At 27.4% G+C, this 24294-nt stretch overlaps 1 non-coding gene across 1 annotated transcript in view; it reads right to left on the reverse strand.

Moving 5' to 3' along the window:
• The window catches only part of LOC111675231, a 266694-nt gene that overhangs the window by 67183 nt on the left and 175217 nt on the right, over window positions 1–24294 (reverse strand). The window contains exon 6 of the transcript XR_006940948.1: window positions 11964–12000. This is a non-coding gene — a transcript (uncharacterized LOC111675231). The remainder of the gene's footprint in view (window positions 1–11963; window positions 12001–24294) is intronic.

The raw sequence follows: 24294 nt of genomic DNA on the forward strand, positions 1-24294 counted from the left end.
AAAAAAAAAACAGAGAAAAGAAAGAAAAGCTTAAAATCCAATACACACTTTTTCACTTCACGTTTTTTTCATTCGAACTTCTTTTTGGCCAACACAATTCAAAAGAAGATTTTCCCAAAAAAATATAATTCCTTTACAATAACTACAAATTACTTGAACATGTTACACATTCATGCGAACACACATACACAGTTAGTTAAATATGTATAAACATGATAAAAGGACACAGCCAATATTGCACGTGTTCAACAGAAAAAAGCAGGCTGTGAATTAAACTCAATATACAAAGCATTATAATCACTTTACCCACATCAAAACCAACAACAAAACTTAAAAAGAAAAAAACATAAAAATAAAAATCCAAGTAAAAAGAAATGTTTTCATACGTGCACGTAAAAAGTACTACAAATATGAAATCCTGGCTGGTATAGGAAAAAACTACCAAGAGAAAAACGTTAAACACTTGTCCTACGCTTATGGTTGTTGGGTGTATGGTATTATTGGTTATTTTACTTGATATCATAACAACAATTCCTGAAGATTGAACATAACTCAACCCCCTTCTCCTGCGATCCGACAACAAACAATGACAGCAACTACTGCTTAAATAAATGATTTTATAGCCAACGATATCAGTGAGAAAGTGGTGTTCCTTACAAACCCCATAATATTTAAGATATACACGGACGGAAGGACTAACTTTGTTTATCAACAAGGTACAGTTAAACACACACATACACGCAAATACACATAAATATTTATTCGTGATTCGATAAAATTTTATTAAGGAATTATTGTTACAGAAACCTTCATACACTGTTCTTAGTGTTTACCAAATATGCTCGACGTACCATGACAGATGGTCAGCCTGTAGTTACACACTCATCAATAAAACGAAAAATTTCATCGTCATCATCAGCAAGAACATCATCATCATTATTATAGACAACACAAAAATATCACAATCGTCATTTGCCGTCATATATTGTTCACAACAACGACATGACATTTAAGTATCTTTTTTCCTCACTTTAAAGCTTATAGACGAACAGTGGGCTTTAGAAGAGAAAATGTGGAATTATTAAATAGATAATATAATATAGCGGTTCTTTAAATATTAAAAAAAACCGTTTACTAAATGTCCTGGCTATATGAAAATCTGTTCTATTTGCGTCCGAATATTTAGCTTACATTCTCATATATTATCATTCTTCTGTGGTTTTATACGTGATCTCATGTTTGAGTGGGGTGTTCAAAAGGAGTTCTCATTATATAAAGATATCGTGATTGATATTTTACTCATTATCTAATAACTTCATACATATTGCTTTTATGGGAACTTAACCACTAATTATAATTTACCAAACCCACTGTAACTTACTTATAGTATTGTACTTTAGTGTAATGAATTGTATCTACAAGACATACCGTATTTCCTCTTTCTCCTCCTCCTTCTACTCTTACAGTATCTTTTCTCTATATATTAAACAACAAAAAAAATATAAACAAAAATATGAACAATTGACTGTACACATTCATTCCTTATGGCTTAACACCACCCCGCCCTTGGCCTAAATGTGATGGTCTCTGGCCTATGTGCGGTTATTTTTCGCTTCTTTTATTTACTTTTTTTGTTGTTGTTGCTGTTGTTATTGTATTTTACCGCCACACACATACACTCCATAACTCAAACGTAGTCGTCAACTTCAACATCATCATCATCATCATCATCATCATCGTAGTAGTCGTCATTTGCATTGTAATAGCTGGGAATAAGGGTGGATTTTTTCCATAATTCTTTAACTCTCTGACCATTTTTCCTGCAAAAGTATTCCTCTGTATAAATAAGTACTGCGACGAAGACTACTACGAATGAGTACTTCACTTCACTACTTTATTTTCTTTTCACTTAACTCCTCTGTTTTTCCCTGTCTTACTCTTCGTATGTGTCATTTAAACAGTTTAACTGACAAACTGCCAGCCAAATAGTCGAAATGTCTTACAGTCATACAGTTCAGTTTCATTTAGTTTGACTTCCCTTTGCCTTTTTGCCTCACAACACAACAAAAAGGGTACAGTTTGTACTTTGATACTGTTGTTAATGTAAACCTATGCCGCTTTTATTCCTACCGTTCACTTACACATAGATACAATCATTTACCACTACTATTACATGTATTTACATGTTGTGGCACACACATACTGTTGCTCATCTGTTGGGTTCCTGTGAATCGTGGTGTACTTGTACTTGTTGTAATGATTGTTGTGCTATGTGTGTTTTTCTGAAAAGGGGGGAGAAGGCATTTGCTTGTATCTGTATTGTGTCTCCTTTATAGGTTTGGGTTACAATTCGATAAATTGTGTTTACGAGGGCGGTAGAAAGAGCAACTTTAGGTTGTGGAGTAATTTGTATACAATAAAGCGATAGTGTTTCATCCGAAAAACTGTAGTAATCTTTTCAAATCGTACTGAAAATTTAACTTTACCCAAAATTGACCACAATTTCAAATTTATTCCATTAAAACAGTTTGTTATATAGACATAATCCGGATAAGGCTATTACTTAATCCCAAACCGAAATCCATTTAAATTTTTACTCATCTAGCATGTTGCTCTGCAAAGATCTTACTCTATATATAAATTTAAAATGTATCTTGATCAACTATTAGTAAGGGACCAGATTGTAGAATCGACAAAACTATGTTTCTGAATTGCGGAAGATATCACTCTTTTTCTCCACTATTATATAATGAATTGATTTCTCGCACTGACCTCGTACATTGTAGTAAATTTGTGTATATGTTAGCGTTAGTGTTTCACATTCAAATGACAACTGAAAATCATCCAATTTCAAATTATCGTCGTCGTATAATCCAGTCAGTGGTGGTGGTAGTAAAATATATACAGTTTTTCATTCTTATAGTAGTAAACAGACTTTTTTCTACTATTATTTACATTTTTTTCTTATTTTAAGTGGGGCATTTAGGTTTGGGGAAGAAGTTATTGAAAAAAGGAATTTTGGTGGTTGGGAATCTAAAAGCAAAGTGGAATTTACGCGCGTAAAGTGATTATATAGTCGGTGTAAAAATATATACATATTTGAACATGCAGGGATACTTTATATTCATATGTGTATTAACAGGCAAAACAAAAAATGAAATAAAATAAAGTTTTTCAAGTTTATTGATGTGCAAAATGTGACTAATAGGAAATATAGTATTTGTAGAAAATTATTTATTAATAATTTGGTGCATTTGCAATACATGTGTAATGAATGTCATTAAGGAAAACTACCAGTCAATGATTTAGGAAAATAAACAACTGTTGGGAAAATTTGCTAATGTTAAAGGAAAATTTTGTCTTTTTTCTTTTTGATAAGAAGGAGAAAAAGTAAAAGGAATTCAAATCAGAATTATTTGACTTGAAGAAAATTATGGTTTAATTGCATAATATAACGAGTAACAGTAACATGTAATTTCTTAATATATAGGATTGTAATTGTAGACAAATTTAATAACAGAAAATTATTGGAAGGAAGAATTTATATTGCTCACTTGATGATAATACTGGCACTGAAGTAATTTAACATCCTAAGTTATATTAAATGATTAAGTTTTTTTTTTAATAACATTGCTTTACGACTTCTTAAGCGGACCCTTTATTAGAATTTTTTTAAAACAAACCAAAACCTTTTGAATGCTTCCTTGCATCGCATCCTTTAATTTTTAATCTAAAGATCTTTAATCCAAAATCAATTTTTTCTTTTCAATAAATGAAACTGATTTTGAAAAAAACAAAAACAATTCTAAACATTCATTCAGTCATCATCATAAAATTCAAACAAAATTGCTTCAAGCTAAAAAAGTTCAATAAACCTAAAGGAATTTTTTTTCTGTAGTTTCGATTACAGTTATTGCTAGATGACTGGCTGCTGCTCTTGCTGCACAACAATTCATGTCTTTTTCATTTTGGTTTTTGTAACATAAATAAACTATAAAATAACAAATCGAGTCAATTTAGCGGAAATCAAATATCAAAAACGACAAACTCATGTGACAAAACCAAAAACAAAGAATATATAAGAACAACAAACACACAACAAGGACCTCTTTAAGTTGAAAGTAAATAAAGGTACCAACAACACACAAAAAGCTGTATGCATAACAAATCACAAAATGTTGAGTAGAAAAATGGAAAATTGTAAAAAAATATTATGGAAATTATATTTAGTATAGTATAGTTTTCTTTACATCAACTATATTCCTTAACAATAGCAGCTAAACCACAGGAATCTTTATAAAGTAAGTGAGGGTTTTCCATATACATACATATGTAGGTATGTGTGTGTACAATCGTATAAATACCTTGATAAATAATATCCAGTTTAAAGTAACAAAAGACTTTCTTTTCTTTATGGTGGCATACATGACTGACACAAAACATAGCTATGTATGTATGAATGAATGAATGACTTGACTGAATAGATGATGGTGATATTTGTCATCAACATAAAAAGATATAATCAAAACCTGGAAGGAATGTACCCTTTTCTTTATTGTATATTACAATATGTTTACATTACTTACTTTATTTTTTCCCTTTAGCTGAATGAATAAAGTCAACAAATCTTTTGTTACCTTAGAAATTCCCTGTGGTATAACGTTTTGTATTTAAAGAGAATTTCTTTGCAGAAATACGATTAATATCCCGTAATAGGAGGAAATCAATTTAAAACTAGTTTGAAGACAAAACAACAAACACAAATATATTTTTAACATTTAGATAAAATGAACAATTTTGTGGTTTTTCGAATAAAAATAGTAGAATGGAAAACAATTTTTCATGGGGAAATAAGAAGAAATCAACAAAAAGAAGTTTTTTAAAAATATTTCATCCCAGACACATTAAATATTTTATCGAAGACATAAACCAAGAAAAAATATAATAAAGTTTGAAAGCGTTTCGATGCGAAAGGTAGGGTAACGATTTATGTTTGCTTTGGATAAGCTGCTTTTGTATGATCAAGGGCTGTATGTGATTATCCCTTTATAAGCTCTCGAAATTTTCTGTTTGTCAAGTACTGCTTGTTTGTCTTCACAAATTTTGGATATTCCCATCAAGCGGTAACCATATAGAAGAACCAGTTTAAAGAATATTATCTATGAATTTATGCCACAGAACTAACATGTTAGAGGATCTTCAAAATCGATCTGTATAAAAATATGGATTGTCTCTAAATTCATAACTTTTTTTTGATATATTGATGTACCTAACAAGGTCTTAACAATCAAATTTTAAAGAAACTAACCCCTTGTTGCCGTAATAACAAATAACTCTGCTCTCCAGTTTACAATTTACATTGTAATAATTACCAACTAAACAATAGACTAAACATTTTATGGCAAAACACTTGAACTACAATAAAAACAAAAACAACAAAACCTGAGTGAGACCCAGCAATATGGCGACAAAACAGCAACGATGACAACACTTGAGACAACGAAACTTCTCTTCAACATCAACTCTCCTCCACAGCTAAACAATTTAAGATTAAGCATAAAAGTGTCTTATTACCCCCAAACTGCCTTAAGCATACAAATAGCAAGGAGTTAAACATAAGGAGTTTAAGGATAACCCAAGCTACTATTAGTGTCAGCTTCAGTTTTACTACTCGACTAGTACTTACCGTTGCTGCTGATTCACAACAATAAACATCGAATTTCTACTTCAATTAGCAACGTAAATACATTTTGCCGTTAAGTAAATCTTACGCAAATAGTTCGACATTCATAAAATATGCAAACAACAATAGCAGCAGAAACAACAACAACAATATTAACAATAAGGACTTTTAGAAAATTTTGCATAACGAAATATGAGACCGCAATTAATTTAACGTTAAATAAACAAAATGACAACGAAAACAACACAAAAAAGTAGCTACAAATACACAACCGCACATACAGATAAAATACTATTTTATTATGGATAAAGGAAGTTTTAACATCCAAATACTCGTTTCCTTCCTTATCATAGCATTTTTAAAGCAGGGTGTCTGTTTGGAATTTAAAGCAGAGTGAGAGCATTTGATTTTAGCTGTACTACTATGTTCAGCTAATTGCAAAAATATATTATTTTCTTTTCTGTTTTAGAAATAGCTTGTAAATAGATTTTAGATTTTAAAATAAACTGTGGTTAATTGAATCATTTGATTTGAATTTTATTAGGGCGGAGGAGTGTTACTGCAGCCGCTTTTTTGAAAATTTATTCAAATTTGTTTATCTTGTCTTAATGGTGATGGTGTGATGTTTGTATTACTGTTTAGAATTGGAATTGTTCAAAAATCCAAAGCAAACAAACAACAAAAATGTTGGTGACATTTGAGAAGCTTTACCAATTTGTAATTGTACCACCACAACATTAGCAACAGCCAGTTGCAGGGTAACAGCAACGGGAGTGTTTAAAAAGTATTGTTTCAATTTTGTTAGAAATAATACAAACAATTGTAAAGTGATTATTAAAAGTTTTGACAGCTGTCATAAGCAATATTTTTTTTGTTTCTCGACCACAACAAATTCCATTTAAAAAAAGGATAACATTTCAAGTGGTGGAGCAATATGTGCTATTAGTTGTAAGTTTAAAAATTTAAAATAAATTTAAATAATTCCCATTAATGTAGATTTAAATTGACTAATTACTAGCGAAAGCTTGCGAAAAAAGAACGTGGAAAGGTAATTTGAAACAACACTTGAAGTTTCTTTCTATTTTTCTTATTTTAAAAGCCGAAAAGCATAAAAATGTATTAGCTTTTAATTAAGCTTTAAAATCTGTCTCTAAGGCTGAAGCTTTTCCCTTTGCAAATTTAAAACAAAAAAAAAAAACAAAAAACAATTAAAAAGCTTTTTTTCTAACCGATGTTCCGGTATTTATATAACCACAAAAAAACTTCCACAAAGCTTTCATGCCGTTTAAGGTTTTTCACAAAACATCGTATTTAAAGACTTGTAAGCTTCAAAAAGCTCTTTAAAATGCAAAAATACTCGTTTTTTATTTTATATGTAAGTAAGCTTTTCCTATTTACAAGTATACAAATTTGTAAAAGCTTTTAAATTATAAAAGCGTTTTTAACAAAAATGATCGCATCCTTTAAAAAGAGTTTTATGTACAAAAATTACATAGTACTACTATTTTATTTTAAAATTTAACATTTTTTAGAAAAAAAGCTTAAACTGCTAATCCATTTGACTAAAAGGACAATGGTAGTAAATTAAAATAAACTTTCTCCTGTATTCTACTAAATACAGCAAAATTTTATTTACCATTAGAATTCCAGCATCCTGCCTCTTCAAAAAAAAAACACAAATCTCAAGCTTGTCTATTGCCGTGGAAGTCATTTCAAAATTTATGCATTTTTCGTTATATACATATTTTGACAAGCGGAATGATTTATTAACCGTAAGTAATTTGTAAATATAAACTGAATAAATAAAATCTTATTAAAATGGACTCTACAGTACAAAACAGAAAAAAGGATAAAAATTTAATCATAAAAAAGTCCTTAAAAAAAACAAAGATAAACCCTTTAGGAAAAATAATGTTGAAGAATACAGTCTTAGCTAGAAAAACAATTTGTTTTACTTGACAAGTGGTCAAGTGTGTTGATAGCAAGAAACAGACCAAGGCAACATTTTTGGTACTGGCATTTATTTTCTGAAACAAGCTTAACAAATTTAGTTTAACTTTTTTTGATTATTCTGTAAAATTTATGCCATAAAAATGTTAATATTGTAAAATTTAGTTATAAAAATGTCTTTTTTTTGGAGAAAAATGAAAAACGACTTAAGGGTTATAGGAATATACTGCTGTGGAAGGAAAAAGTAACCCTTTTTATTTAATCAATGATGTTGAAATGACCATTGGTTATTTCATTTTTAGTTTATTTAGTGTTATAAATGATGTAAGTCGTAATAACTACCAAATTTGTGGAGGAAACAGTGGTAAGGAGGAAGTGGCAATTCCCATAAGGACTCTTTATATCGTATAAGTATATGATGATAGTTTGTTTTTGTGCTTTTGCTCACATCTTGTCGATTACAATATGTTTTTTTTCGTTTTTCAAAATTTGATGAATTTTTATTGTAATTTATTTTGTGGTTTTTTATAACGTTTGTTTGTGTCCCGGGATTTGTTTGCCAATGATGTTTTTTAATGTATGTGAACTTAACCTTAATAATCTGATAAAAATACTGGTGAAATTGCAAAGAAAACTGTAATAACAACTGGCTATTGTGTGAGATAAAGAAAGCACTTTTTCTGTAGAATATTAAGGCTACTCATAGACTATTAAATTAAATATAAAAACTAAGTTCTCAGAAAAAGAAACTAGTTCAAAAAATTCTACATTATATACTTTTAATAAGCTTATGTTTGTACTAAATTTCTGTAGTCTGTGATATCCCTACATGTTTGTATGTTGATTGTAATGATCTGCTATTAGCACTTTTTTTGCTGTGCTGCGGTGTAAGACCACAAAATTTGGCTTCTGAATTTAAATTTGAATTGTTTCAATTATTACACCTTATAATTTAAAATAATATGCAATTTGATAAACCATTATAAATTTTTGGGTTTAATGTTAAGCCTAATTTGTGTGAAAATTCATTTCAACAGTTTGTTGGTTTTTTGGCTGTTAAGTGTGATAATAATTTGCGGTTAAAATGATTTTTTCTTATTACCTTTTATAAATGAAAAGTTAAATATAAACTTTAGAGATTTTGTTAACTGAAAGAAGCAAAGAAATTTACAATTTCTGTAATACGCAAAACAATCACACTCAATTTCAGAGCTAAATGGATCTGGACTTTTCTACTATAAGGTTAATTAAGAAGATTCATCACTAGTATCTTCTGGAAACGTTGAGCTGCTGCAGATCAATAATAGGCTAGGATTTTTAAGAAATGTTACCTCTCCAGCTGCCTAAAACATTCAATATCCCATACATATACATTTCCTTTTATTAAAAGCAATAAATCGCCCCCTTCTTAAAAGACAATTTCTTTCCCGATTTTATCAATAACATGGTTTTTCTTTCTTACAAAGCATAAATAATTTTTACAATTTATTCTAGTTAAACACAAAATTAAACGTGTTTTTCTCCTTACTAACCCCTTCGTTTAACTAATATTTGATTGACCAGATAGTGTTTGGGAAAAACGGAAAATATTCCTTTGAGAATTGCCAAACAACTGGCCAGTGAAAGAATTTTTAACCCGTTTCAATAAAAACAAAACTACTTACACACAAAAATGACATATAAAAGATACAAGATTAAGAAAATAAATGATTGATTACTCTATACAATTCCCTAAAGGAACCAGAAAAAGTAACTAAACAATAAAAAGGGGTTTTATTTATACAATTTGTTAAAGGAAAAAGCGTGAAGCATACATAAAACGGCAAACATTTGAAGAAAAAGTAGAAATAAGAGTTTTGCAAAAGGCTGGTGAAAATAAAAACTAATAACAAGGAAATTAAACAGGATTAAACACGCATCCTATAAAGTCAATTTCACTTAAGAAAATTTCCTTAAATACTCTCAAATGACTAAACAATTTTCTGAAATAAATTGTTTAAAATTTTAAGCATGATTTGTAAGAATTATTTTAAAAACCAGTAGCCAACAGCTTTGTTAGCAATTACTGGTTTAAAAAAAAAGGAAAATTATTTTTATAATTAAGACCAGACGGACCAAGGAAAACGCTAAATGCATTTTTATAGATTTTAATGCATTTGAGAAATTTATCACTTTGTTAAGGAAAAAGTGACATGAAAATTTTTTAAATTAGAAAAAATCATCATTATTTTATGCGTTTCTTTAATGAAGGAAAATATATAAAAATAAATACAAATTAGAAGCATCATTAGAACCTTTTTTCTACCACGACACACTTGAGTAAATTACTTAAATCACGTAGTTTTTATTTAGGACAGACAGCCGGGACAGACGAATCAGACAGTTGGTTAGAAAGACAAAAAAAAACAAATTATAACAAATTAACTAAAAGGGAAAAAAGTGCAGAGTGAAAGACATAACAAAACAAGTCAACAAGATTTCTTTCTTAGCGTCTTTTGGTTACGAGTTAATGTTTATTTGTGTATTTGTTGTAACGACGTAAATTAACATACATTTACAAGAAAACAAAACAGAGTAGAAAAAGAGAATATAGGGAATCATCAGATCTTAATTTAATACATTAACCACAAATGCAACTGCAACCAGACTAGGCAAAATATCGCAAAGTCATGACGCCGTTTGTTGTTTTTTTTTCTTTACCCAACTGCTGTAACTGAAGTAGGAAGTAATGTTTGCTCTTCCATTAACATGCAACTAATCAATAATGATAGAAATCAAATAATGATTTCAGGGTATTGAATCAAAGTGACATGGATTAGTTAGCCGGTTAGTGCAATTTGATTTCGATTGACTCTCTCTTGTGGATTTTTCAAAGTTTTAGATCAATGCCAATCAAAGATACTTATTAGATCAACCCGGATCCACATATACTTAATTTGTACAGATCAAAGGTACAATGGTATCGAAAATTCAAACGGTCTGATCCATGCCACTGGTAGTCTTTTATACAGAGCGTTTATGCCAATGATCCACACTCGGTCGATGACCTCAGAAACTCCAACTAATGCTTAAAATTCGACCAAATTTTAAGATTATACAGATGGAAATAATTTCTGTAGCTCATCTCAAAGCCTACGTTTATCGACTAAAATTATATTTTTCTTTAGACTTATTATTCCACCAACTTTCTGGCTGTGGTCTTTGTTAAATGTAACATATATATATATTTTTTTTCTGTACTACCTCATCAACAGTAAATGAAAACCAAATCAAGTCTAGGTTTTCTTTTTTCTCTTGTTGTTTATTCTTAAGATTTACAACAACTAAATAATGTTTTTTCTTAAACATCTTTTGTTTTTCATCAATTTTGTTGGGAGTTCTTTATATAAAAAAATAAATTTAGTTGATATGGCGCGACGACCGCGTGTGTTGTCGTCGTCTTCAACGCGTTCATCTTAAAATTTTTAGCTCGACAAGAAAATTAAGGAAACTCTACAGCAATTACACATTTTATTTTATTCTTTCTACACACAGGTCTACAAAACACCAGCTTGATGTCTCTGTAACAGACAGACATTTATTTAAAGGGGCTCCAAATACAAAGAGAAACAGACAGACTTGCATTACAACTGCAATGTAAGTCAACCAACCAACTGCATTATTGAAGGGTCAGTTTTTTATTACACATTTTCCTACCTCTTCTTTGGTAAAAATTAAACGTTCATTGTTTTTGTTTATTTAATTTAATAGTTTTTCTTCTAAAAAAAGATGTTGTAGGGAAATTAGCGTAATTTTCTTTTAAATCTTTTTACTTTATTTGTTTTAAATTTTATTACAAGTGTGTAAAACTACTTGCAGTTGAAAAAATCCCTTTGTTTTAATATAACATTTATTTGTGCTTAAAACATAAAAAATATGAAATGATTTTTTTATGATTTTTTTTAATTTTCTTGAAAAAATAATTGAAAGTTCGGCTTTTGGGTCTTTTAAGTCGAGATGTGTGTGTTTGAAAAGGCGGTAAAAAATTTATTTTTTAACTTTGTCGGCTTATTAACTTATAGTTTTAAAAGCCGACTACTGTTGTGCAGTAGTTAATATTAATAATAATTATGTAATAATAATGAAAAAGTAAGTATTTCATAGTTTAAAATGAACGATAATAGACCATAAATTAGTTATTTAAACTTTCTTCCTAATAACTGGCTACTGCTTCATTACACAGTTTGGAATGTTTTTTATACCATCAGCATTACTTATAATTAGTCTAGTAATTACTTTATTAGAACATTTTTATTTATGAAAATTTAAATTTAAGAAAATTGGGACTTACCATTTTATTTTAAGATGTTTTACAAATCTGCTTCAATCTGAAATGAATACAAAAAATACAAATTATTGTTTATAGTTTAAACAGTTTTAACTAATTTTCTCATTATTAAAATTAACTCATAAATGTCAAATTTATCAGACTATAGTCTAGTCTATAGTCTAACATAGAGCCTAGTCTATCGTGCAGTACATAGTCTAGTATATAGTTCAGTATATAGTCCATTATATAGTCTAGTCTAGAGTATAGCTTAGAATCAAGTCTATTATCCAGTCTATGGTATAATCTGTAGTCTAGTCTATGGTCAAGGCTATTTTCTAGTCTACAGGGTAATATTTGCCTGGTCCATAGTGTAGCCTCCATTCCAGTCTATAGAAGACTCTAGGCAGGTCTAGCAGTACATAGTCTAGCAGTACATAGTCTAGTATATAATTCAGTATATAATCTTGTCTAAAGTATAGCCTAGAATCTAGTCTATTGTCCAGTCCATGGTCTATCCATAGTTAGTCTATAGTCTAGTCTATAATCTAGTCTATATAGTCTATAGTCTAGTCTTTAGTCTAGTCTTTAGTCTAGTCTATAGTCTAGTCTATAGTCTAGTCTATAGTCTAGTCTATAGTCTATTCTATAGTCTAGTCTATAGTCTAGTCTATAGTCTAGTCTATAGTCTAGTCTATAGTCTAGTCTATAGTCTAGTCTATAGTCTAGTCTATAGTCTAGTCTATAGTCTAGTCTATAGTCTAGTCTATAGTCTGGTCTATAGTCTGGTCTATAGTCTAGTTTATAGTCTAGTCTAAAGTCTAGTCTATAGTCTAGTCTAAAGTCTAGTCTAAAGTCTAGTCTATAGTCTAGTCTATAGTCTAGTCTAAAGTCTAGTCTATAGTCTAGTCTATAGTTTAGTTTATTCTCTGGTCCAATGTATATTCTATAATTTAGACTTCACACTAGACTATAGACTTCATATAATTATAAAAAATTTAAAGGACAGAAACGTTGAAACATAGAGCATGTGGAGAGGTTAAAGAGGAAGCTGAAACACTTTCTCTTGCATTGGCAGGCAAGCCCCAATGGCCTTCATTCAACTCTATCTATCCTAATGCTATATAACATTCACAGTCGCATTTGGCACAACTCCATCTTGTGTTATTGCATCTAGTTTTATTTTAAAACCTCTTCTATTTACTAGAAATCCAATCTAATTTATTATCTTAATTTTTACACCCTTCCTTTTTTTCCCAATTTCCACCTGGTGTTTTAATACATAAATCTAGTGCTTGACCTTAATGTTTTGTTTTAACTAATAAATAATAAAAAAAGAAATCTAAAAAACCACCACAAATGTCCACACATTGTTCATTATTTTATAGTTTGTTTTTTGTTAATAAATTTTAAACCTTCACACACACACCTAATTTAAAACAACTAAAAAAAAAATATCCCGTTGTTTTCTATCAGTATCCCTGTATTAAAATTTAAAATAAATGTTGGTTGCCTAAAGCAATAAATGTCTAATAAAAAGCATTATAATTTTAATTATTACATTATTTTCAAACACCTTCACCTTTCACATCCTTGCATGAAAAACTACTCTTTTTTCTGAATCTAAAAAAAAAAACAGGAAGATATAAATAAATTTTGTTGGTTTGATTATTTCCTCACTAACTAGAGGTTTTTGTTATCTAAGGCATTGTTTTTGTTTTATATATATATATTTTTTCTATTTTATTCTTATCGTTCATTAATCTATTAAGAGTTTTCTATGGCCCTCATGTGTTGCTTCATTATTATCCTGTTGCAAGTTGTATGTATGTAGATTTTAATAGAGTAGAAAGCAACAAAGAAAAAACGGTCATAAATTTTCTTAAGTGTATTTTTATTTGTGGTTTTTATGTCCTTTTTTTGGTTGTTTTTTTTTCGGGTGTGGAAAATTGTAATTTTATGTGTAAATTTGTTTATTAACTAGTTCTTCGTTTATTCCCCCAAAAATTCCAAACAAAAATTAACAAAATTTATTTGTGTTTAGAGTTTAAAGGTAAAAAGTGTATGCAATTTATTATTTTAAGTGGATTTTCATTGGCTTATCATTAAAAGAATAATTACATGGGAGTGTCTTTGACAATGAATTAATTTTTATTTATTTGTTTTCAAATTAAAGACTGAAGGAATTCTTGATATGTAATAAAATTTATTTTATTAAGATGGTTTTGTTTATGAAAAAGAATATAGTGATTTGTTTTTGATTATTAAAAATTAATTTACTATCTTTGCATAAGGAATAAATGAATAATAAAGATATTTAAACTTATTTTAAGTAAATGGAAACGTATTCTTTGGGTTGGTTTTTTTTTTAGTATAAAATTTATATCTCTCCTTATCGCTTTCACACATACGGGGAAAGAAAATAGGTTTTCTGTGAAAACCATTGTTGGACTCACAATAAAATAACTAAGCAGCGGTGAGTAAGACAGCGAACAAGATGCCCAAGTTCGTATTCTGTGTAAGCAATTTTTTGGGGTTTAAAACAAAACAACTTATTTGTAAGCACTTATTTAAGTATTGGCTTGTAAGCTTGCTTCCAATATCATCACATTGTTAAAATATGGCAATATTTCAATCAAACCCGATAATCACTGAAATAATATTTTCCAAGATTTTAATTTTTTATATAAATGTATGATTTCTAATAAAATTAGATTTTTGCTTAAAATAAATTGTTAAAAAAAAACTTAAAAAGTGGAAACTTTTAAACTCAGTAAAGAATTTTCTAAAATTAAAAATTCTCATGATAAAAGTTTCTTTTTTTTGGAAAAAGCTTCTAAACAAAACAGACTACAATGAATAATTTGATGATTAATTAAATTAAATATTTTCTAAAGAAAATAAGCTTGACCACTTTTCATGAAGAACCAGGAGAAAAAAATCCTACAAGAAAAATTAAGAGTTAAAAACAAAAAAGATTAATGATTTTAAATAAATCACTAAATCATCTACGTCATATAAAAAACTCTTTTAAAAACACCTTTAGACAAAAATTGTCTAGAAGAAAAGCAGACGACACAGCATCACTTTTGTCAACCTTAAGAAAAAGATGATGAATTTGAGAAAAACAAATGGTCAATTTTCAAGTTTTTACCTTAATAAAAAGGTGTTAAATAATAATAAATCTTTAGAAAAAATGTAAAATAATAACTCATGTTTCAATTAATAAACATTTTGTTTTTTCACAAAAATCATGACTTTCTCAACAAAGGAAAATCAAAAACTAGTTTTTTAATTTAAAAAAATCCAGTTATTTTTTTTGCCAAAAATCTTAAATAAGCTAAACAAATATTATGTCATCAATTATTTTTTATGTTAGAAAGACAGCAGCATCTGTGTTTAATAAAGAAAATAATATATCTTTAAATGGCGTGTGATATTTTTTCTGTTAAAATTTTAAGCTTTATTAAAATTCATGACTTTTAAAAGAAAAAAGAGATTTAAATTTAAGATTTATGTTCTTTGACATTTTTTTTACAAACTAAGTTCAATGTCAATTTTTAATGGTTTTTTATACTGAAGAGGATTATTGAGATTTAATTGTAGCAAACACTTGAAGTTCAAGTTTAAATTTTATGGCAAATAAATTAAATTTTACTTAGAATTAATTTAAATACTTGACCTTAAACTTTGTCATGAATCTTAAACAAAATATTAGAATTCTTAATGGTTAATTTTTTACACTTGTCATATGTTAACACTTGTCATTTTTTTTAAAGTGAATTCCTTTTCATTGACAAAATATAAAGTATTAAAAGTTAATTTAATTTCAGCAGCAAAAGAACATTTTTTGTGCAAAACCAATGACAAAGTACTTAGTGTAATACAGACAAGTATTTTATAGTGTAATCATACATATTTGCTGACATATGTCAAAAGTCTTTTAAGTTTAGCAAAACAAAAAAATATTCCTTTCGAATTCCTGCTGTTAAAAAAATGATCTCGTTTATCCTTGAAATTGACAAATTCCTACTTTTACTATTTTTTTGTGATTACAATTTTTAGTCTTTGTTTCAATCAGGGAAAATAAAAAAAAAATCAAACATTAAAAGGAAAATTCTTTGACACTCCTTTTTTCGCTGATTTGTTTATGCTGGTTTTGGCACAAAATGTTTAAAAAGTTTTTAACATGTATTTATTGTATGTCAATCAGTGTCACTTGAGTGCATAGCAGCCAAGAAAATAATATTATTTCAAGACAGATCCATTGTCTTGAAATAATATTATTTATTGAAATACAAAAAATGCATTTATATATGAATACTATTTCCAATATCTACCTTTAGCGGTTCAAGATTTTTTAAGCACTCCCCCTCTTTTATTTTCAAACAAACAAAAAAAATTGTGATAAATTTAACACTTTTTTCATTGTAAATATGTTAAGATTTTTTGTTTATTTTTTTTCTTTATAAAAGCCATGTGTTTTTCTATGAAACCAACTTCAAAGTGTTTTATCATATAAATTGTAAATAATGCTGGGGTTCAGTTTTATACCCCCAAGAGCTTGTGTTCTAATGCTGCAACATTTGACATCATGCACATTTCTAATCTGTTTATGTATGGGGGGAATATTCCATAAGAAGTGCATTTTAATTAGCTTTTTTAATGTTATCATTAATTTTGTCATTGAATATGTATTTTTTGTATTTTTTATACATTACAATTCTTAAAGAATTGGTTGATAGAGATGTAGATTTACTTAAAAGTTTAAAAAAATAAACATTTTAATGGTTTTCTTTACCTTTTGATAAAAATTTGTCTACAAAAAACTTGTGACATAAACTATGATTAGAATTTCAACACACAACTTTATTGGTTTTTTAGTAGGACTTCTAGTTCTAGTTCAGTTACAGTTTAGTTTTAGTTCAGTTCAAGTTCAGTTTTAGTTCAGTTCTAGTTTAGTTCTAGTTCAGTTCTAGTTCAGTTCTAGTTCAGTTCTAGTTCAATTCTAGTTCAATTCTAGTTCAGTTCTAGTTCAGTTCTAGTTCAGTTCTAGTTCAGTTCTAGTTCAGTTCTAGTTCAGTTCTAGTTCAGTTCTAGTTCAGTTCTAGTTGAGCTCTAGTTTAAATACAGTTTAACTGTAGTAGTTAAGTTCTAGTTCAAAGAAACGCTTTGACGACAAAAGTAAATAAACTGTAGCAAGTTTTTTTCTTTTAAAATAACTTTATTTTTAACTATGTATTCTAATTAATTTTAATTTCTTTAATAATACCCAATCCCTTTAGAAAACATCAAATTCCCTTTAAAAATTGAACAAAACTTAAAAGTCTGGCCACTTGTTTGTTTTCGTTTTACATTTATTTATTCTTTTTCAAAAATAAAGTTTTATTTTTGTTTTTTGCATGTACTTTTACTTACTTGCATTTATTCAGCCACTCACTTTATTGTTATCACAATACATAATAACAACAATACAAACCGATACACGAACCGAACAAAAACAAATTATTAAAACACTCGCGAAATATTAAACACTCACTGTGACGTCATATTTGAATACAAAAAAAAAAAACACAAGAGAGACAGACACATTTTTTGCAAAAACATGCAAACACACACTAATTGAATAGAATTTGCTTACACACATTGCTGTTGTTGCTATTTTTTGCATTTACAACGGCATTTTCTTATATTATATGACGTCACAGACACATTTTATTACATTTATTAATAAATAAGAAGCTAATAATATTACTTAAAAATTAATTTATTTTATTTATTAAACTTTTTTCTTTATTTAACTATAATAACAACTGCGATAGATGTTGTTGTTTTGGCTTTATTTATAATGCACTGGCTTTACTTAATTTTTTTTAATTTCTTTATTATTTTAATAAACACTAAACTTTTAACACTTTCTATTTAATAAACTTTTAACACTTTTTATTTTCTAACTAATTTAACAATTTTTTAACTTTAATTATAACAATTTATTTAATATAAAAACGATTTATTACTTTTATTAAAAACGTTTGATGCGGACGCCGAAAAAAAGAAAACTAAATCACGCCACTAAAAGAATGTCAAATTATGCAAACAAGTTATTGAATGAATGACGTAGAAGGCGTGAGAAAAAAGTAAAAAGAGAGTGGCCAGATGTTGCGAAAATTGTGTAATTATAAAATTAGTAAAGGAAGACCATTTGAAGTGGGGAAGTAGTAACAGATATTAAAAGTAAACAATAATTTTGATTAAATTTGCTCAAAAAATCTGAAGAAATAAAAAAAAAACATTTGCAAAATTATTTCGATAATTAAATGACAGATTTCATGAGAAAAAACTTGCAGCAGAAAACATGAATGACATGAAATGAATCATTTGTCTTGTTATTTAAGATTTAGTAGTATGAATGAAATGAATGAAAATTTCTTAAAAAATTGTCAAAACTATAAGAAAACTATAGCAGTTCTCTTATTTTTGAAATGAAAACATTAAAATTATATATTTTTAAACATAAAACTAAACACAAAATCTTTAAATGTCATAAAAAAAGCTTAACAAGTCATTAGCTGTCAAATGACCAAGCCATTTGATGGAATATAGATTGTCTGCTGCACTAAGTTTTTTGTATAGTCTGAAAACGACTAAAGAATGTTTTCTTTTTGGCTCTATAAAATGGCTTTTTATTTAATGTTTTGGACAATAATGATTACGTTGATTTCATTCAGGTTCATATTACACTATAATGTTTATATTTTAGTTGTTAATATTTGATTTGTTTTGTCATTTATTTAAAAAATTCTTCGCTTCTGTTTTTTTCTTTCCATAGACTATTAAAGGATATTGCATTAATTTATTGATGGTAGACAATTGATAAAAGTTTTTTGTTTCTGTTAAAATATCATTAGTCATAAAATTTTGTAGGTGCAAGTAATTGTACTTTAATGCAGGTCACGCCATGAGACGATATGTCATTAAGGAATAAAATAAAGTGAATAAAAAAATCTCAAGTCATAAACCTAAAGGATATTGAACTGTAGAGAAAAAGTAATAAAAAAATAATTAGCGAAAATGGAAAAAATGCATTTTATATAAAAAATAAAAACAACTTAAATTAAATACAACAAAAAGCTTTTTAATTCAAAACTTGTATCTGAAATATATAAAGCGCAAACTTTCTTTATAAAAACAAAAATTACAAAAAAACTATTCTATAAAAATATTTTCAACCATTTTTCTTTTAAAGAAAACTTTTTAATACAAACTTTTTAACAGACAAATCTAAAACTTTTGATAAAGAAAAAGAACCTTTTATATAAAAAACCCTTTTGTTAAGAGCTTTTCTTACAAAAAGTGCTGCCAAGATCTTTAATATAGGATCAGGAGCTTTTCTATGCAAACGCTTTTTCTCGAGAGCTTTCCTATGTAAAAACATTCATGAGCTTTTCTATGGAAAAATTTTCAAGTGCTTTGATCGTCCAGAGGCTTTCTAAAGAAACACTTTTGTTATGTCCTTTCAAAAAAACTTTTATCAGCAGATTTTCTATGAAAAAAAAAAACTTTGTGAAGGCAGCATTTCTATAGAAAAAATTTGCCAGAAGCTTTTCTATAGAAAAACTTTTTATACAAGTTCATTAGAAACTTTTTGTGAAAAAGATAAGTTCTGTTCTATAGAAACACTCTCGTCAGTAGTTGTTAATTAGAAAAACTTTTGTCGGAAGCTCACCTTTAAAAAAATATTTTGTACATACAAAAAACTTTTTTTAGAGAATTTTTTTTATGAACTTTTTCTGGATTCCTTATAATTGTTTGCTTCCTTATACATATGCATATAAAACAAAAAATTTTTTAGGTTTTTGTTCCAACCATCATAAATTTAAAAACATCTAATTTATAAAAGAAATCTACAAAACCATAACAAAATTAATGCCAACCCAAAACCAGGATCATAAATATCGGTAACATTTTACATAATGCTGCCCCATTAAGCATAAAAATGATCTCTTAATAGAATTTTTAAACAGTTCGAAAAAAATTACACAAATATTTAACCCTTTTATGTGCAAAATAGTCTTTCAAACTAAATAAATCTTGTTTTTCACACAAAAACGAAAAAAAAGAATGAAAAACATTAAATTAAATGACTATTCAACAGTTTGGTAATTTGAAACATTAGTAACAACCCTTTATGCCTTCAATCCTAGGACATAGCATAAAAGCTAAAATAATAAATATAAACATCCTCACAAGAAAAACCAAAAGGGGTACCTAAAAAACCCTTACCCAACTGATAGACAGACGGACATTACCACATCTAAACTGGGATAATGAATGCCATAATGATGACAATGACAATTGTGTTGAAAGGACTAAAGGAAAGACTAATCTATTAAACCAACTTAAACCAAAGAAAGAGGAAGTACCATTTGAAAAAAAACATGACCAGTACAAGACCATTTAAACAACCCTAATGGGACTCATATTTGAAATTTATGTAAACGTTATTCATTTCAACATAATTAGTAGTCTTGTACAAGTAGTAAATTATTTAAATAAATACAATTACCAAAAATGTAAAAAAACAATTGTTGCTTTTTTATGCAAATTTGTCCAAAACATAAGATCCCTTTTTCATTTCATACAAACTTAAAGAAATTTTAAGATGCATTTTTTACGCCATAGTTATGATTGATGCTTGACATGTTTCTTTGCAGCATCCTGTTGCAAGTTATTTAGCAATTATGAATTTAAAACAGGATTTTGGTTTCCTTTTAGTTTTTTTGGGATGTATCAACACAAAATTTGAATATTTATGACCATCGGTCATATGAAGCGGAAATTATTACATTTTCTTTTGTTTAGTTTTGTCATTATTTTAAAACGTTTTTGTTTTGTTATTTTATCCTGTTCGAAAAATTAGGTTAAAATAACCGGTTTCAGAGCATCATTTTGTGCCGAAAAAAACAAACACTTTTGAGGTTATCATTTTTTTTGGAAGCAAATTTTAATGTAGTGGAAAAATCCATAAAAAAAAGATGTTGAATTTATAATTTTATTTTTTTTTTTAATTTTCCTTTAATATAAAAAAAATAAAACTTTTTTATATTTTCTTAAAAATTTTTATTTTATTTCGTAAATTTGTGTCTTTTAGGAGAAAAACTATTTTAATTGAAAAACTTTCGATGTAGAATAAGTCGAATCTGAAGCTATGTATATAGAATATTTCATGTTATAGAAGAACTTTATCAAGCGTTTCATCCTTACCATTACGCTATTACTTTTTTCTGTGCAAGTTATGTAAAACTTTAATTAGAAGCTCTTTCCAAAGAAGCTTTTTCAAGGGGTCAAAATGTTGGAAGATGTCTTTTCTACAAAAAGAGAGCTTTTTCTACAAAAAAAAAAATATTCAAGAAGGAACTTTCTTTAGAAATATTTTTGTAAGAAGCCTTTTCAATGAAAATACTATTAGAAGAAATCTTTTCTATAAAAGAATTTAGAACAAAATATATTTTTTAAAGAGCTTTTCTTTATTGAAAATCTTTTACTTAATTAAAATTCTTGACTCTTATACATAACAAAAACCGAATAGTTTTCATACAAAAATTTTAAAAATTGTTCCCTTTGAGAAGAGCTTTTCTAAGAAAAACTTTTTATAAAAGAATTCATTAAATGGGTTTTTGTTAAACAATTTTTGATAAGAAATATTAGATGCTTGAAAAAATAATCTTGATAAGAAAACTTTTGAAAAGAAATTTTGTGTTAAAAAAAAAAAGAAATAAAAAGAGCTTTATTGCAAAAGGAGATTTTCTACTTGAATTTTAGAAAACTGCTTTTCTATAGAAAAACTTATGAAAATAGCTTTTCTTTAGAAGCATTTTGAAAAAAGCTTTTATATACATATAAAAATGATTAAAACAAGCTTTTTGATATGATTTTTGAAAAATATTTTTTAAAGAAGTATTTTTGAGCAGAGATGCGCTGATCCGGATAAACTTTTGTAAAAAGCTTTTATATTTTTGAAAAGAGCTTTATTTAAAAATTAACATTGAAAAAATGTATTTAATAAAAAATTTACAAAAATTTATTCTATAGAAAATATTTAAAAATAGCTTTTATCACAGCAACATTTTAGAAAAAAGCTTTTCTTTCGAAAATCTTTTTATATAATACTTTCTCATACACAAAGTCTTCACAGTAGCTTTTTCTATAGAATATAGCTATTGAAAAAGGCTTTTAAATACAAAGAAGGTTTTTCTATATAAAAATAGTGACAGAAATTCTTCTTATTTCCATTCTGGATTGCAATTTATAAATGAAATATAATTTAAATATTTTTGTATATTTTATTAGACCACACATTACTTAATTCCACAAATTGAAATGCCACTTAATGACTTTTTGCTTTATTTTAATAAAAATTAAAAGACCCAAAAACTGAAAGATCATTAATAAAAATCATAATATGAAGGCGTAACGAATAACGTCACGTTTCATAATTAGTTATGTCAGTTGTTGGTATTAATACTCGTAAATATTAAAAGACGCATCAAAAATCATACAATCATAATGATAAGAGTTGTAATAGTGAAAAAAAAGAAACAATCTAGAAAATGATTACAAAAAGGATTAACTTTACATGAATGATTTTAAGAAAAAAAAATAACAAATTATATTCCATACACAAGAAATCAGTCAAATAATGGTTGATTGTCTCATCAACAAAAATGTAACAAGGATGACAAATTTTATTAATTATCCTTAATATTGAAATGGTAGGAAAGTTAAAGGATGTGGTGGGGCATTAAGAGACTAAAGAAAATATGGTTCAAGATGAAGGCTTTATTCAGAAAATATTTAAAATTAAGAAAATTGGTAATTGTTAGCATGATAATGTTTGACTTTTTAAAGACCTAGTAGAACCCTATGAAGTCCTGAAAACTTAAAATATCCTTAAACATATTAAAACTGGTCAAAAGAGAATTTAGTTTTGAAACAAACAAGTTTGAAAATATTATTACTTTAATATTAAATAAATTTATTTTTAGGGGAAAAAATTCTACTCATAAAACATCGAAATCAATTAAAATTTTCATTTCTTTCAAAAAAACCATTAAATTTTCTTTATTTTAATGATTTCTTAAGAAAATGTCTTCAAAAACACAATAAACAATTAATTTTCAGCAAAATTTTCAAATAAAAAATCTAATAATTAAAAATTTTATAATTAACACCATATTTGCCCCCAGACACGCTTCTATTAGTTTTAGGACAACATGTGACAACCATATCATTGCTCAACATATTATGCGTATTTGTTTAGGGGCCTTTCTACACATGACACTGACACCCACCAAAAATATGTATAATTTTAGGGAAAATATTAAAACATGTCATGCCTAAAAGCCAACAATTTAATTTGCTGTAACCCCAACTTCAACAAATAATAAAAATGTCATACTAATCATTATGAAAAAGTATATTTTTAAAACAAAAATTTGAAAATTTCTCTTTTTTTTGAAAAATTTCATAACACGTGTCTCAAGTCAAAGATTGAAGATTTAAAATATTCTAGTTTTGTTTCGAAAAGGGGGAACGCGATAAGAAAATCTTGTATAAACCCTTCTTTAAGGTACAGGGGTCCAGTGCTCTTGTGACATTTCTAAGATATGTGTCTCTTTGTGCCGAGTTGACACTTAATTATCTAATGTTCTGCTTTTTCTTTCTTAGTGTCATCATATGCTGCTCCTAATAAGACATCTTGTAAATATCCACACAAGTATTTGAAGTGTTTGTCTCTTGGTTGAGCACAAACAATTTTAAAGATTTCAATTCTAAAACTGTCAAGTGTTGTTCATTTTCTTTAAATGTTCCCTTTTGGGTTTTTAAAATTGACACGTGATTTTCTGATTTGATTTTAGGTTTCCTTGTACTTTTGGTTGGCATCTATTTATTTCTTCATTATAAAGATAAATGACTGTTTAACTTAAGATAAATTTTGTTTAGTGAAAATTTCTGTAATTATTCATAAAATTAATTAATTTTATTAAATAAAGTGAAAGATTTAGTGAAATAGAAATTACCGAAACAAAAGGAAATGTTTTTTTTTTTGTAATTAGAAAATCTTAAACATTGATAAGAAGTTAAGAAAATTGAGAAATATTGGTTCATTTTCTTAAACCACGCCCATTATAAGTGGCGTTACATAAATTAATTAAATTTATTCACAAATTTTAAATTTTGTCACAAAGTTTGCATAGAAGAACATTTGATGCGTTTAAAATAATACTCGACGTTTCCTATGAAGAAACTTTCGATTGAAACTTTTTTCATTGAAAAGCTTTGATTTGACCTTATA

The sequence above is a fragment of the Lucilia cuprina genome, chromosome 5 (genome assembly GCF_022045245.1).
Source record: "Lucilia cuprina isolate Lc7/37 chromosome 5, ASM2204524v1, whole genome shotgun sequence".
In the NCBI taxonomy this organism is placed as follows: Eukaryota; Metazoa; Arthropoda; class Insecta; order Diptera; family Calliphoridae; genus Lucilia; species Lucilia cuprina.